The 17921-nt window shown below is 37.7% G+C and overlaps 1 pseudogene; it reads left to right on the forward strand.

Moving 5' to 3' along the window:
* Positions 1 to 15282: 15282 nt before the first annotated feature.
* On the forward strand, positions 15283 to 16233 carry LOC114695840 (annotated as a pseudogene).
* Positions 16234 to 17921: the final 1688 nt, after the last annotated feature.

Below are 17921 nucleotides of genomic sequence, written 5' to 3' on the forward strand. Positions count from 1 at the left end.
ACATTCTAGAACTGGATAAATAACCACAGTAGGTTTGGGGACCCATTGTGAATCAAACCTCAGCCAAATCTTTATGTTTCACTTGACTTCTATAAATCCCTACTTTAACTGGAGGGCCACAATGATTCTTGTGATCTCCCAGAATCAATGCCAGTTCAGAACCAGAATCCAGTAAACTCTGGAAAGTATGAGTGTTTGGTCTTTACCCAAGGACAGTTAACCTAACAAAAGTCTAGAGGTCTGGCGGGAGCAGTGCGACTTCTTTGGGGAACAAGGGTCTGAGAGTAGCACGAAGGGCTCTCCTTGTGGCAAAGCCCTGGAGACCCTGACCCATGTGGCAAGAACCTGTGGACAGTTTCCTGCATAATTCCGGGCATGACTCTAGAAGCATGTGGGCAATGTGCTCACCTTCCTTTTACTATGCTAACTCTACTGCTGGCCTGAACAAGTCACAGTAGGTCATGACGTTTAATATATATTTGCATAACATTTATGGGAATATGATTTTAACCTTAAGAGATTTAAAGAAATGCTCTTAAATAAATGGTATCGAGTTAATGGGACCATTCAAGGAACAGGTAATGAAGCAGAATCATAGAAACCGCTAATTTCTAATAACATTGCTAATATTCTGAGAAGTTAAGAAAGATAGACAAAAGGACAAGGAACAAACAATGCCAACTATTAAGAGCAAGTCTCCAGGTTATGTTGTCTATAAGATAAATGAGAAAACCTGGTATGCCCCTAGAGGGGATAGAGCAGTAGAATGGATTGATCCAACTCTGGCTGGTGAGTTCAACATGAGAACCCAGACCCTACCACATGTAAATATTAACCACAAGAGACAACCGTCTCCCACCCTACATAGTGTGTATCCACATGTACTGCCAGCTGGGCACACTGTTCTGCCGGTAGGTGTTCCTAGTTAGAAAAGCTCCTGTGTACCTTGCAAGACTACTTATGCTTCTGACGATAGAGATATAAAAAAAGGCAATGGTTAGCTGTGGGAGAATTGGGAATCAGAAAGGAAAGAAGCAGGAAACAAATGGGTAATTATTGTAACCATTTTTAGACACTTAGAAAGTAAAAACTGGTTGTAAAACTGTTCATGCAAATCATTGAAACTGTATAAATAAAGACAGTTCAAGCTTTCCAGGCCCATATGCTTGACCGATAACAGGTGGTCACAATTTCTTCTTGGCACTAACTCCACTTATCTGTCTGGAACAAGGCTACCAGCAGAGGTCCTTCTGAGAAGAGAGGGAGAAAATGCTAAAAGTAAAACTCTAGGGTATTTAATAAAGTCCTTCCCCAGAGGGAACTGAATTTCCTTTCATTCAAAAACTTCTAGATCTGGAAACTGGATCAAGTCTGGAAATCAGGTGATAGGCAGAGATAATTGATTGCTACCATCCCATGCAGCCTTTCATTGATTTGTTCCAGAATTTTTTCTGCTTATACATATTGAACAAACATAGGCTTTTTATATATTTCATTTCTAGAAACACCATTCATCGGTACCAAAAATCCATATATGTCATATCATTATAAAATCTCTCTGCCTATGTTGTCCATTACAGGTCTGGCCATTATAGAAACTGCTTTGGCGATTTCTGCTCATTATGATAACTATGCTGTCCTTGGCTTTGGTGATTCAGTGCAGCCACCTGGCCCCTGCTAATCCAGAGCCCAGTTAAACACATTACATTTAATTGATCCAATTGAGCAGCAGTATCTCCAGTGCTAAGATCTGGCACAAGCAGAAGAGCAATGATAAAGCTCTTTAAATCTACTGGTGCCCTTCTCATCATTTTCTGACTTCCAGTTAGTAAAGTCATGTTTCCTGAGTTCTATCATTGTGATGAATTAGGTTTTACATGGTATTCCCACTCCAACAGTCCATTTCCTTAAGCCTTCATAACAGGCATATTCAGCTCTTTTTCAGCAGGTTATCATTCGACAAATGCTTCATGTAACTCATCAAACAAACTTTTGACACCTTTTAAACTGTGCAAACTCCCATATCAATAAGTGCAGTCTGAGCCAGTATTCTATTCAATTCCCCATTATCCCAGACCCTAAAAATCCATTCCCACATAAATCCCCCAGACATCTGCTTGAGGGAATTAGCTATCTTGTTAAACTTTCTAGTGGTGTAGTACTTTGCCTCATGTCCTACCCTTCCTATTGTCCCTCTAGGAGCCTATTTATCTTTTTAGCCTGGTGTCTGGTGATAGGTCTAAAGGCAACTACTTGTGGGCACTAAGGGATGTCATTATTATCTTGTGTGGCATATCCTTCAGGGAAGGTCACTACCAGATAATGAAGGATTAATTGAATCAGGGAAAGATAGAGAAGGCAATATTGCAGGGGTTGTGGTTAGGGATACATATTCTGCTATGAGTGGAGTAACTAAATAATTCCTACATAACCTGAGGGTTCAAATCCCCAGCTTCATTAGGCTTCTTCTACACATCTCCATCCCAAGTGCAAGATACTACTCTTTACCAAAAAGTGCTCTTACTTTAATTGCCATCACTCTACAAGGCTCAGACTTCAAATTTTGTCATAATTCAGCTGATCTTATAATGAGCACGTGGGTTTGATGATCAGCAACTTCAGCTCTATGATTACTGGAGAAAATATTCCAGTTCATACTTAGAAACCCTGTTGCACATGATAAAAACTTATATGAATTCACAGAGATCAAGGAAGTATACACATGACCTGCACAAGTCTCCATCGGCTCTTCTGCTTATACATTATGGCTTCTAGTTTAGTGTTTTTATGGGATTCCTGAGTGTGTGAATGAGTAGGTCTCTGATTCTTATGCCTTCTATTGGGCTCTTTTCCTTCTGTTTCTTCATCTTATCAACTCCAAATTTATTAGTTTTTATTTTATCATAATATATTATATTTATATTATATTATATTAAAAATCCTATTAGAAACACTGTTTATGTAAATATAAAGGAAATTATTTTTTCATTGAACTTGTCAGTTTATCCAGGAATTCTAGAAGCAACTATCCAGCAGCAGCATTTTCCTTATTTTTCCACAAACTTTGGAAAGTTTTATGTACAGAATCCATAAATTCCTTATTCTTCAAAATAATCCAGTAAAAATATTTCAAATCATGGCCTTTCAGTGTTCCTCATGCTACCAGAAGAGTTTTCTGTAAAGGTAACTGTCAATGAACTGTAAAACCTGTTCCACATACTTTAAAAGTTTGACTTACAATTATTTCTCTAGAACCACTCCTGGTACCAAAATCTGTATTAGTCTTTCCTCTTTAAAGGAGAAGCACCAGTAGAATATATATGGGGTTTACTGAATTGACTTACAGACTATTTCCTTGTAGTTCTATAATGGTTGTGTCCCTACAGAAAATGTAAATTTTTAGTCCATGAGGTTAGAGGGCTCAGCAGTCTCAATCTCACACAGGAGTCCCAGAAAAAAATCCTGCAGAGCTGCTAATCCTCGGTCTATGTCGGAATTCCGAAGAGCTTGAGTCAGAAGCTTGCCTAAGAATGCCTCAGCAACGGGACAGATGGACTGGTCAGTGAGTAAAGACAAGACAAAAAGCAGACATTCCCACTTTGATGTTGTTTTATGTGGGTTTTCCCCAGTGGGTATGACCAGATTTGGGTACACATTCCACCTTCAAGTAATTTGTGAAAATCCCTCACAGTAGTGCCCAACATCTTGAGATTGAGCTGGCTCCAGGTGTAGACAAGTATACAACAAAGATAAGACATCACAGAATTCCTATTCTGGTCCTGTCAGTTCCAAATTCTGTGTTCCTCCCATTTCTTCATGGACTTCCCTTTCTCTAGATTTACAAATTTGTCTTCTATAGTTTTATTAACAATATGTTCTAAACTTTTTGCTTGAATTTCTCCTTCTTTTGCCACAATTAGTAGGCATTCTTTTTTCTTTTAATGACATCCCAAAGTTCTTACATGTTCGGTTCATTCATGGTTTAAGTTTCAGACCGACCTTTATTAAATGACTGAATTATCTTGTTTTGTCTTCAGCGCTGATACTCCTTCATCCACATGACCTCTTTTAATGGTAAATGTTTCCACTGAATGTCTTATTTGACCTGTATGTTTTTCATTTTCACTGTCATTTTGGTTTGGCTTTTCTTAAGTATTATTTTCTATTTAGTAAATTCTATTTTGTACTGTTAATTGACTTCCTTTTTTCATTCAGTTCTCTGTGTTCTCCTAGAAAATGTTGAAGCTCCCTTTGACTTGTTTTACTACATTCACCATCAAGTATTTTGTGTTCTGCATATGAAATTGTATTTACATAATTTAATTTTTTTAAAAAAAATACTTATTTTTATATTCTATAAGAATTTTCCTATATGTGTGCCATATGCATGTCTGGTACTCCAGGAGGCCAGAAGAGATCATTGGTTCATTTGAGCCCTGGAATAGGAATTACAGATGCTAATGATGTTCATCATGGGAACCAAACCCAAAACCTTTGCAAGTGCAGCAAGTGCTCTTAACCACTGACCCAGCTCTCCTGGCCCTCATTTAATTCATTTTTATAAGATATCATTACTATGGGATTGGTAATTTATGGAAGAGCTGAGTTGTTTGGATTTTTCACAATACTTTTTTTGTGCTGGGATCTTTCCATCTTTGGTTTAGGTGTGTGTTGAGAGTGGGAGGAGCTACATTAGTAGCAGTCATGGTAGCAAGTCCCTTCCAATGGTAGAGAAAGTTCTCAGGTCTGATGGTAGAGGGGATTCATTGTGACATTGAAGCAGTCAATTTTGGAACTGCAGAAGTAGATGACTGAGTAATAAAATATTCCTGTCCCTTTCCCCTGTCTTTCCAAAACTGCAATCACTTGATATGTATGCTTGTTTGCCATGCCATTATCAAACTGAAATATTGGTCTTTTAAGGCCTCCTATAAATTTTAAAATATATACTAACATAAATGAATGACTACAGCACAAATAAGAATAAACTCAATGATACTCTAAAACAATTATGTCTGAAAAATTATAATTACCATAGAAAAGAAGCTATAGGAGTCTATTGCTCCAATATGGCTTTTAGTTTAGTAACTTACCTGGGGTCTGTTGTAGAACATTATTTGAAGATGTGTTACATTTTTTTTTTATGCTGTGGAACATTTGTTTAATGATGCAAATATGTGTTACCTTCTTTTATGTTTCATTTGTTTAACTCTGTAAAGCTGTGTTACTCTACCTGTCTAAAACAACTAATTGGTCTAATAAAGAGCTGAATGGCAAATGGAAAGGCAGGAGAAAGGGTAGTTGGGACTCTAAGGCAAAGAGAATAAATAGAAGAAGAAAAGGAGAGAAAAGAGGGTCAGGGAACAAGTGAAAAAGAGGAGGATGGCAGTGGCAAGCGACACAGCCAGACATGGAAGAAGAAGTGAAGAAAAGATGTACAGAAATAGAGGAATGTAGAAGCCCAGAGGCAAAAGGTAGATGGGGTCATTTAAGTAAAGAAAAGCTGGCTAGAAACAATTCAAGTTAAGGCCAGAAAGAATAAGTCTCTGTGTATTCCTATTTGGGAGCTAGGTGGTGGGTCCCACAAAGAGCCAAAGAGTAAAAACAGCAAAAGAGGTCCTCACATTAAAGTTTTAATTTATCACACAGACCACCTAATCATTGGGATGAGGTGAGGTGAAGCTTGCACAAAACCTGAAAGATAATTAAGATGCCTGCTTCCTTCATTATCAATAAATAAACTTTCATGGTTACTAGCTGCATTCTCACAACAGTTATGGTATTTTAAGTTTCCAATTTGTTTTATATGGTAGCAAGAACAATGTTGATTTGTTATGGGTGCCTTTAGTTTCACTACATGGAAAAATTAAACATGGGTTGGCACAAAACATAAAAACAAAAGTTTATTTTTTTTTTTTAGACAGACTCTAGCTAGGTAGCTCTCTTATGGTTCTCCTGCCTCATCCTTCAAATTACTGACACTGCAAATGTGCATGACCACATCTGGCTTTAAGAAGGTGTTCTTCTGTTTGCTTGTTTAATTTTAAAGAATGTGTGAAATGCAAGTATTACAATGACTTTCTCAGAGCCAATTCTGCACAGAAGCTCATAAAACAAACTATGTAAAGAATTGCTGGTATCTGCTTGTCCAGAAATATGGTTCTTTATGTTTCTGTGATTCATGCTATTACCAAGCTGAAAGAACTTGTATAAAATTTAAAATATTTGCTAAAGTAAATGAATGGCTATAGTGCAAGTGGGGATCAAATAAATGATATCCCCAAACAGTTATTTAGGAAGACATATAATTATCAAAATGGAAAAAGAGCCATAGAAATCTATTTAAATGTTCAAATCACACTTTCTAAGGTGAGAATTAGATTAATGAGAACATGAACACACTTAAACCTTTTCTTCCAATGTAAGATTATGTTAATTTATATTTTATTAAGTACCTGTAAAATTAATTATCAAAGGAACAAAAGTACCAGCAATCACATTGTGAAGTGACATTAAAATGTGAACGTTACATTAAAGAAAATAACAAGATTTCAAAGAGGTGTTATACTCCTGGCTGTTTACTTTACCAGTGCTCATAAGGCCCTAACAGGTAGGTACACAGCTCATAATTCAATGGCTGTTCCTTCAGATAAAAACTAGAACTCAACTAGATGATTCTAAGGTCGTACACTTTGCTTATTCAGACAATGTATGAGAAAAGTGAAGATATTTTTTTTTAAACAAGATGTTTTGGTTTCAGTAACAAAATTTTCTCTAATACATGTTTAATGGTGAAAAGAGGCCAGGATAAAAATGAAGGATATTCCTGTTGCCTTTTCCTCCTTTATCTTCAGCATGCTTTTTCTGTGTTGGTCTCTAGTAACCCCAATCTTACATTGTCCTCATTATTTTCTACTAGTTCCAAAAACATTCTTAGTACTAAGTGTAATCTTCTTGGCTTATCAATTACCATCTATGGCCTCTGAACATATCTCTGTGGCTGGAAGGAGAATAATTTGATTTAATGAGATCTGGGTCACGCCTTGGCTAAGAGAATCAGCACATATTTATTTCTCCAAAGGAAAGTTGAGTGCTTCTCCCAGAATTCTTATGCTGGTTCTGCTCTGGCTCATAGCTGGTTATAAAGAAGTGAGTAATGGAAGAAAAGTCCTTCTGCATACAGGTTTGTCAGTATTATTTCCTTTGTTTGTTTGTTTGTCATTTGTTTTGAGAACCAGTCTTACACTGCAGCCCATGCTTGCCAGAACTTAATGTGATACAAATTGTCCTAGAACTCAGGCCAATCCTTTTGACTCAGTGTTCTGTAGGCTGGAATTATAGACATGATAGTGCTACAAGGCACGATCAACATTTTCATGTCCATCATAATATTTATATTTTCTATAGCTGATTGGAAACCTCTACTTAGGATCTAAGTATGTTCATCTCAAAGCTTTCTCCAAGGCCTCTGTCAAAGGCTAGGCAGCCTCTCCTGGTTCTGTAACAGGTAGAGAAAAGTACAGCAAGCTGTCATGGGCATTAAAAGCTCTGTGTCCTTGAGAACAGCTGGAATATAAACTCTTTCCACTACAGGCTACTGTTGTTTGTTTTGTGATATAAAAACGTCTGTGGTGGGAATGAGAAATGAGAAGTTTATCCACAGAGAAAACAACTCAATTGTGAACTCAGTTGGGACAGATGACTGTCCCAATTTCTTCTGGATATTTATAAGCCCTGGGTTTGATGATGTTACCTTTATTTGTACTATCAGGCTACTCCAGTCATCTCAGCTGAGTTTTATAAACTGATTTGATGATGCTTTGTTCTCTTCTTCCTCTTTCTATTACTTGATAATTGTTCTTTTATTTTTCCCCTGATATATATTTAGTAAACACGCTCACTCAAAACCAAAAAAAAAGGGGGTGTCATAGACCATTCCACCAACTGTACAATCCACCATCAATATTCTGTTAACATTGCACAGGTAAGGCATGGGCAGTGTTTTCCTGTGGAACTTTCTATGACTCTTTTTATTTGTGCTAGCACATATAGTAGCCATTGTTCCATGAGGCTATAAAGTATGTAAAATACGACTCACTTGTGAGATCAAGGAACTAAATTTTTAATCTTACTTACTTTTCTGTAATTTAAACTTAATAACCCCATGAGCCTAATGGATACAGATTAGACACTACAGCTCCAGGCAACTAGCTATATGAAGATATGTTACACTGTGCTGGTACATTCCTGTGAGCAGTCTTCCAAAGCGCAGCAGGTTAGCAATTATGCTGTATCATTTTTTTTTTTTTATGTTACAAAAATGCCTGATGGGAGCAGCTTCAGAGAAGAGAGGATCAACTGTGCACCCAGTCATTCAGGGCTTGGAATGTATGGCTAGAAAGCCTGAGTTTGAGACAGTGGGGCTTGTGACTTCTTCATGTCATAGTGTATAAGCAAGCAAAGACTAAAACAGAGATAGATCTAGAGTATAATCTTCAAAATAATTCCAAAAAGGACTTTGTATGTCAGCTGGGTCAGGTATCCTAAGGATTACATAAATGTCCAACAACCAAAGAGGAACACCTTATGTCCAAACCATAGCAAACTCCAGTAGTTAACACTTCATCTCTTAGCCCAGCAATATTGTACACTCCTTTACTTGTGAATACCTTTTCAGAAATGTTCTGCAGTTAACCTAGAAACAAGTTGTTAATTGCCTAGAATATTGTGGTAGACAATTAAAGTTACTACTGTATGATAATGTAGAAAAGATGGTCCTCAATGCAACAAAATATTCTCCTGTAGGATATATGTGCATATATCCTATATAAGTAAAATATACATTTTTTACTACGTTCAATGGGATTGAATTCTGATCCTATAAATGTGGAATGAAGGAAGAATATTCAGAGATGTAATGCTTAGATTTAAAGTGTCCCTTCTTCTGATCAACTAATTCTAACACACAACTAGCATATACTTTTTTCAATGAATATAATGCTAAAGTGACAAGCATGCTCTATTTCTATATTTTTTCAATTTAATTTTCATTCATCATACACATGTATAACAAACCAATTTTGATAATTTTTTCCTATGTTACACTAGTACCAAATTGAGTGCAAAACTATTTTTGAGTGTGCATTCTGAGAAACTGACATTTTAATAATATTTAATACTTCTTTAGGAATCAACATAAAGCAAATTAAACAAATAAAAATGAGTATGTGCTACGAAGACATACTTATTAGATACCCTGTGTCGGGACTAGGAAAGAAAACTACACTGTACAGTGAGTTTCAAAACTGCCACTTCTTAAGTATGAGAACTTTTACAATTTCTTAACTCCTGCATACCTTAGAACCTGCAAAATGAATACAATGTCCTCCATATAACATTGCAAAGATAAAAATTAGCACATACATTAAGTAGGAACAGCACCAAACAGGAGGTGTTTAATAAAAATAGACATTGTAATACTTGTTACTGTTATAAACATGATTAAAATACATTCTTCACACAGATGTTTCTCAACCTGGTTTCTATTGTTTCTCCAGAAACCATCTGCTCTCTCTATCCCTTGGGTACATTTAACACAACTGTGTTCTTCAAACTCTAGAGGATAGTTAAAAAAAATCCATAGAATCAACTAACATGGATTCATAAGGGTTCACAGAGACTGAATCTCCAAACAGAGAGCTTGCATGGGACTAACTGAGGCCCTCTGCACATATGTTACAGTTGTATAGCTTGGTCTTCTTGTGGAACTCCTAACACTGGGAGCAGGGGCTTTCTCTGACTCTATTACCTGCTTTTGGGACCCTTCCCTCCTCCTACTGGGTTGTCTTGGCCTACCTTAACAAGAGAGGAGGTGCCTAGTCTCACTGCAAATTGATATGCAGTAAGTAGATGACCGTTATATATGGGAGGCCTGCTCTCTCCTGAAGGGAAAGGAGGAGTGAGTGAATGGGGGTGAGGTAGCAAGGTTGAAGGAGAAGGACTGGGAGGAGAGGAGAGGAAAGAAGGAGAGGAAACTGTGATGGGGCTGGAAAACTAAATTAATTGATTTAATAAAATGAAAGAGTATCAACTATTTCTGTTTTCTTCTTAAGTTCTATGATCCCACTCTGATGATCCTTAAGACTACTGCTGTATGTTGGCCAGCATTTTGTTAATATGATAGAAATCTAAGATCATAAGTTTATCAAAGAAAGATTTTTCTTTTGGCTCACACATTTGGCAGTGATTGTTTAGCCCCATTGTAAGGCAGAACACTGTGGTATGAGTATGTGGTAATAGAAGACCATTCACCTAATAACCAGGTCTAGAAGAGGGAAAGGAAGGACCAGGGTCTCCAGATATTCTTCAAGTGGAGGTACTCCTACCTAAGACCTTCTGCCAGGCCCTGCTTCTTTATTTTTCCTCCACCTCTTAAAGTACTGAAGATTGAAGACCAAGACTTTAATACATGATCCTCTGAGGGGCATCTCAGAAAAACAATATAGTGCAGTGATAATACCAGCCTTTTATAAGTAATTATTTCCTATTTCCTAAGTTGCCACCTAATTCTGTGACTCCCACTAGACAACTCTAGCAGAATTTTCAAGTATCCCCAGAGGCATAGTTTTCCGTGGGCTGCACAGTATACACAGCAGCCCTCAGTCACTGCTCATTTGAACTGAACCTCACAGCCTGTCTGATAACTACAAACATATATACTTTGTAAGATGAATTGCTAAACTGACTTACTAATGAAAAACCTGGAGCCAGATATTAGGGTAAAATAGGAGGGATCAGGGAAGCACAAAGAAGCCAGCCACCTTCTTACTGATAGAAATCTCAGCCAAAAAGAGCTACTTCCTGTCTACCCACACCTATATCCTTTCTGTGCCCTGCCATCTCACTTCCTCTCTCTGCCCAGCTACATCACTGCCTTTTTCTGCCCTGCTCTTTCACTTCCTGTCTGTCTGTACAGACCTACACACCTCTATGTTCAACCAGTGCTAGGAACAAAGGTGTGTACCACCATGTCTGGCTCTGTTCCCAGTGTGGCCATGAACTCAAAGAGATCCAGATGAATCTCTGCCTCCTAAATGCTGGTATTAAAGGTGGTACTACCATTGCCTAACTTCTATGTTTAATATAGCAGCTGGCTTTTTCCTCTGATCTCCAAGTAAGCTTTATTTATTAGAGCACAAATAAAATATCTCCACAATACTTCAAAAATAAGACTGGAAACTGAAGGTCAGAGGATAGGCCTAGGATTTGTCTCATCATTACAAAACAAGAGGCGCCACACTTAGGACAGGTCTTCTAGGTACATATTAAGAGTTCTATCTGATTGAATTTTGTGGTACTTATAAATTTTAGGCTTTGTGGTAACATTATTGAAAGAGTCAGAACTACTTTATGTAAAACAAGAAATGAGAAGTCAATGGTTTCTAATGAGGCTACAAGACCACCCAAAGAGTAAGAAATATTATATTTATATGTATTGGTTTGCTGAGACTCAATTTTAATGAACTCCATAAATTTTTCAGGGATACAAATGTTAAGGATCTCTTTATTTCTTCACATGATTTTTTTGTTTTTATCTTTTATATTTAAATTTTTCATACAACATATTTTGATCATAGTCTTTCCCTTGCCATACCTCCTCCCAGATCCCCATACTATACCACCTGATGTTCTTTTTTTTTTTCTCTTAATAAAAACTTAACCACTAAGTTATCTCTCCCTGTTACAGAGGCTGTTGTGGGATATCTTTCTGTATGCTGTGAATATGTCTTGCTATGATTGGTTGATAAATAAAGCTATTAGGCCAATGTCAAGGCAAAATAAGGTTAGGCAGGACATTTGAACTAAAGAGACAGGAGAAGAAAGGAGAGCGAGAGGAGACACCAGCTCACGGCTGATGGAACAAGATGCCAGCAGACTGGTAATGCCACAGCCATGTGGCAACATAGAGATTAATAGACATGGATTGAGTTAAGTTATAATAGCTGAATAACAAGAAGCCTGACCCATAGGCCATGCAGTTTCTAAATAATATAAGGCTCTGTGTGTTTATTTGGGACAAAGTGTCTGAGGGACATGCGTGGGAGAGATTTGTCCCAAACACAGGGCCTGGCAGGACTGGAGAAACTTCCAGCTACATTTGGCTTCCAATATGGTACAAAGAATTTTCATCCAAAACCTGAGAAAGCTTTAAAAAAAGATTCTAATACTTTTTATCTTCTGTGGAAACAAAGCAGAAGATAAAAACAGCTTCCTTGTGGGCTTGACCTAGAGTGTGGCAGATACCTGCTGCAGTATACAGAGGTGTTTCCAAGCCATGTAGTGTACTGCATGGTAGATTTATCTTTTGCAATTAAAAAAAATGTTTCTGGGCTACATGCTATTGGATGGAGGCATAGCCCCACTGCTTCCCAGACTCGGTTGGTGAGCATAGATCCCAGAGTTGGTAGTAAATGTACATCTGCTGTGTTGGGAAGCTGAGGTGGGTGAAACCAGCAGCCAGGGCTGCTGCTTCAGGCCTAGTCACACTGCAGTTCAAATCATTGGTCAAAAATTATTACAATTTCATAATAAGACAGATTCAGATGGATTAATATTCTAAACAGTTTACAATGTGTGTAAAATATATATATATATAGGCTTGGAAGAGAGGAAAAGGAATATAGACAGTTATATAAAGAAATAAATAGGGCCGGGCGGTGTGGCACACACCTTTAATCCCAGCACTCTGGAGGCAGAGCCAGGCAGATCTCTGTGAGTTCGAGGCCAGCCTGGGCTACCAAGTAAGCTCCAGGAAAGGCACAAAGCTACGCAGAGAAACCCTGTCTCGAAAAACCAAAAAAAAAAAAAAAAGAAAGAAATAAATAGTTTTAAAAAATGAATTCTTTATAGAGACAATAAGAACAGCATGAAAGTTAAGCCACATAAAGATGGAAATTACACAAAGAATATGGATACTACATATTATATTGTTTTTGAGATTTTTAACTTCAGAGAGACATTTGATTGTAAAGGCTAACAAGTAAAACCTATATCTATATTTTAAAGTTATCTTGACTTCAAAATTTATGTCTAAGGATATGTTGCTTTGGAAAAGAGGTTCTACTTTTGTTTCCACAGAAGATAAGAACCTGTGGATTGCCTCCAGGCTAAGATGGTTTTGATCAACCAAGACCCCCTGAAAGGTCTCCAGTGATAGCCATGGCCCAGATGATCCAACATCCAAAATGGCTTCAAAGCAACTGACTAAGCTGATCCAGCTCCACAGGCTACTACAGCCAAGATTAAACTATAATTCATAATTTTCTCTCGATCCCCATAAGATTAACAGTGCCCCCAATTAGCAGGAAGTAGCGTAGAGGACTACACCCACCCATCCCTCAAAAAATGGACTATAGATATTTGTTTTTGTTTAGGTGTTGGTTACAAATTGTTATTGATCATAGTCAATCTCTTTCTAAAAGAAGAAAAGGGGATATTATAGATATGATAGGAAGAACAGGTAGATTATTGAATCTACTTTTAAAGAGCAACAACTTGTTTAAAATGTTTCACATTGCTATGGATTTTAGTTTATTAATACAAGTTAAAGTTAATTTTGTTATACTGTATATATTCTACTCTTGTTTAAGGTATTATGTTTATGCAACTTATTTAAAATTCTAATGTATAATAAGAAACACAGATTAATACTTAGCCATCTATGATAATCAAACTTATAATCATGTTAGTTAAGTTTTCTACATATACATAGATCTATTTCAAATAGGTAGGTAATGTTCAAATACTTCAAAGACTTACAGAATATGGCATTTAAAATGTTTTAAAAACTTAGATTTTGCCGGGTGGTGGTGGCACACGCCTTTAATCCCAGCACTCGGGAGGCAGAGGCAGGAGGATCTCTGTAAGTTCGAGGCCAGCCTGGGCTACCAAGTGAGTTCCAGGAATGACACAAAGCTACACAGAGAAACCCTGTCTCGGAAAAAAAAACAAAAAAAAAAAAAAACTTAGATTTTTCAGGACAGTGAGACATATCTGCTCCTGGCAGCACTGATTTACTTCTAAGAAGAAGATGGCCATCAAAGACACTCCATATGGAGTTTATCTTCTCCTTGGCAAAACTGGACATTTGGGCAAGAAACTGCTCTTGCCTGGACTGCTTGACAATATATTGTATAGACTGGACATGCAGGACCCATAGGAAGGTGACCACTAAACTTTGCCTAAACAGGGCAAGATGGTCCTTCAAGTTCCTGTCTCACAGAGGAGACTGCCAGAGATTCTACAGGACACTGGTGAATGTTGCCAATAGGTGAGACAATCCTTCAAATTTCCTGCTTCACTAAAATGTCTATCAGAGACTCTTGTCCTGTAGGCTAAATATAGATGCAACAAAGTTGCAGAGGAAGTTGAGTGACTGTCCAGGCAGCCAGATGTCTCTGTCATTTCTAGAACTTTGGAAGTTGCTTACAATGCATTTCCTGCTTACTTAGGTAATATTGTATCCTTCTGGGGTCTTTGATGGAATTGAAGACTAGATAGTCATAATTATAGCTGTTCTTAGTCATGATAAAAGATAAATTAGATATAAAACTTTAGACTCACAAAAATAGGATAGATGATAGGATATTTTCTTTAATTTTGCCAAATACAAATAGACTAGATTTTGTAACTGTAATTCTTGCTTAATAACTGTTTTATTATATGTAATTTTACTATGATAAAGTTAAAACCTTCCATTTTAATTAGGCAGAAAAGGGGAAGTGCTGTGGGATGTCTTTCTGTATGCTGTGAATATGTGTTGCTCTGATTGGTTGATAAATAAAGCTGTTTGGCCAACGACAAAGCAGAGTAAGATTAACCAGGACATTCAAACTGAAGAAACAGGAGAGGAAAGGAGAGTGAGAGGAGACACCAGCACACTGCCCAATGAGCAACAAGATGCCAGCAGACCAGTAATGCCATGGCCATGTGGCAACATATAGATTAATTGAAATGTTTTAAGTTATAAGACTAGCTAAAAAGAAGCCTGACCCATAGGCCATACAGTTTTTAAATAGTATAAGCTTCTGTGTGTTTGCTTGGGACCAAGTGGCTCAGGAACATGGGTGGTAGAGATTCATACTGACTGCAGGGCCTGGCAGGACCAGAGAAACTTCCAGCTACACAGAGACAGCTGAATCTTTTCGTGCAGTACCAGTCTTTTTCCTGAGACATGATGGTGAATGTCAGAGTGAACAATCTGGCCATATTAGGTGCCTGGTTGTCAGGACTGCATTCCAATCTGGCAAAGTGAACATTGTTGCCATCAATGACCCCTTCATTGACCTCAACTACATGGTCTACATATTCTAGTATGACTCTACCCTCACAAGTTCAACGGCACAGTCAAAGCTGAAATTGGGAAGTGCCTCATCAACCAGAAGGCCATCACCATCTTCTAGGAGCTAGATCCTGCCAACATTAACTGGGGTGATGCTGGTACTGAGCATGTTGTGGATTCTACTGGAGTATTCATCACCATGGAGAAGGCTGGGGACCACTTGAAGGGTGGCACCGAAAGGGTCATCATCCCTGCTCCTTCTGCTGATGCCCCCATGTTTGTGATGGGTGTGAACCATGAGAATAACAATCCACTCAAGATTGTCAGCAATGCTTCTTGCACCTCCAACTGCTTAGCTCCCCTAACCAAAGTCATCCATCACAACTTTGGCATTGTAGAATGACTCATGACCACAGTCCATGCCATCACTGCCACCCGGAAGACTATGGATGGCTACTCTGGGAAGCTGTGGCATGATGGCCATGGGGCTGCCCAGAACATCATCCCTGATTCCATCAGTGCTGCCAAGACTGTGAGTAAGGTCATCCCAGAGCTGAATGGGAAGCTTATAGGCACAGCCTTCCATGTTCCTACTACCAATGTATCCCTTGTGGATCTAACATGCCACCTGGAAAAAGCTTCCAATTATGATGACATTAAGAATCTGGTGAAGCAGGCATCAGAGCGTCTACTAAAGGGCATCCTGGGCTACATTGAGGACCAGGTTGTCTCCTGCGACTTGAACAGTGACCCCCTACTCTTCCACCTTTGATGCTGGGGCTAACATTGCTCTCAATGACAACTTTGTGAAGCTCATTTCCTGGTATGATTATGAATTCAGCTACAGCAACAGGGTGGTGGACCTCATGGCTTACATGACCTCCAAGGAGTAAGAAGCCTGCCCTGGACCACCCACACAAGCAAGGACAGAGCAAGAGAGAGACTCTCAGCTTCTGAGCAGTCCCTGTCCCAACTCAGCTCCTGACACTGAGCATCTCCTTCACAGTTTCCATCCCAGACCCCCAGAATAACAGGAGGAGTTTGGGGGGGTTCTACTCTCTTGAATACCCTCAACAAAGTTCACTGCATCCCCTCAAAAAAAAAACTTAAAAAAAGAAGCACAAGAAAACAGAGTCCCATTTGCATTCACAAAGTACTCCTGTATATAAGGTTCATATACCCAATGTTACTTCATTGAAAAAATATTATTTTCCTCCTTCCAGCAGAAATAAATTGCAAGACTTTCTTGGCTATGGTTGAGATTTTGCACTCACTTATGTTTCTCCTCACTGAGATTTTGTCTGGACTGAATTTGTGCAGGCCTTGTAATAGTGTCACAGCATCAATGAGTTCACATGTGCACCAGACTGTTGTGTCCAGAAGATGCTGTTTCTTTGAAGTCATTCACAAACTCTGGTTCTTATGTGCAGTTTGAATGTCCATCAACCTGAAACAAAAAATTATTTCTATAGATCACAAATTATTTTTTAGATGTTGCTTTGTTTCATTTCTTTTAGGTACCTATTCTCCAAAATATATGTTAAAATGTTGAAATTCATGTTTACCTACTATGTCCATTTCAGCTGCTATTTTCTCCATAAAAATAATTAATTTTTTAGCTGTACATCCATGCATATTATTCTCTCAAAGATTCTCCAATTTCAAATTTTGTAATTAGGAATGTTATTTAAAAGTGTATGATAAAAGGCACAAAAATATTTGAAGTCAAAGCAAACAGCCTAGCTGAAAAATATTCAAGTGACTTCCTTATTCATTAACTTAAGACTTCAAAGGAAAAAAAATCAATATTTTCAAAATTATTTTCCTATTTGTAAATAGGCAGCATGACAATACAAATGATGAGAAGTTACATACTGAGCTTTTCATTATCGAATGCTGCTGACTACTGAGCTTCTTTATCATTTATTTACATGTGTTTATTTATTGTTTGGTTTTATTTAGGTAGAAGGAGAATATCATTCCTAATAGAGTGACACCCTAAATCATTTCAGTGCATCGCTGAGGGCTGTCCCATGAAAACTCTCACCATATCAAAGGTATGATTGTGTGATATCATTTCTGACCCACAGAATAGGACCTGTCTTTTAATGCATAAAGATAGCTGGTTACCATAAGTGTAATTATCATAATTTTATCCCCATTAATTTTGTTTGTAGAATTAATTTCCATAATTTATGACTTGAAACAAAAACATCGGCCCTATTGCACAGTGTCTGAAAGCAGAATTATCATAAACCCTACAAATGCCAAATGTTATTATTTTTTTTCTGTTTTTCTTCTCTCTGAGTCCTCCAAACTGGTTCCCTCTTATTAAAATTCAAACAGCTGTGAAATGGCCGGGTGATTTGAAGATGAAAGTAAATGTGAAGTGACCTTCATCCATGCTGAACAAATAGAATATTATAAACACACTTTCCAGCTGAAGTTACACAAAGCAAATTAAGAAATACCTAAGGCTATAATTTACTACAAAAATGTTTCTTAAATTTCTGACAGTTTCATTTAACTGACTAATTAAATTTGCTTGTAGGCATCTTAGAGATGGAGTCTAATAACCATA

Source organism: Peromyscus leucopus, chromosome 2 (genome assembly GCF_004664715.2).
Source record: "Peromyscus leucopus breed LL Stock chromosome 2, UCI_PerLeu_2.1, whole genome shotgun sequence".
Lineage (NCBI taxonomy): Eukaryota > Metazoa > Chordata > Mammalia > Rodentia > Cricetidae > Peromyscus > Peromyscus leucopus.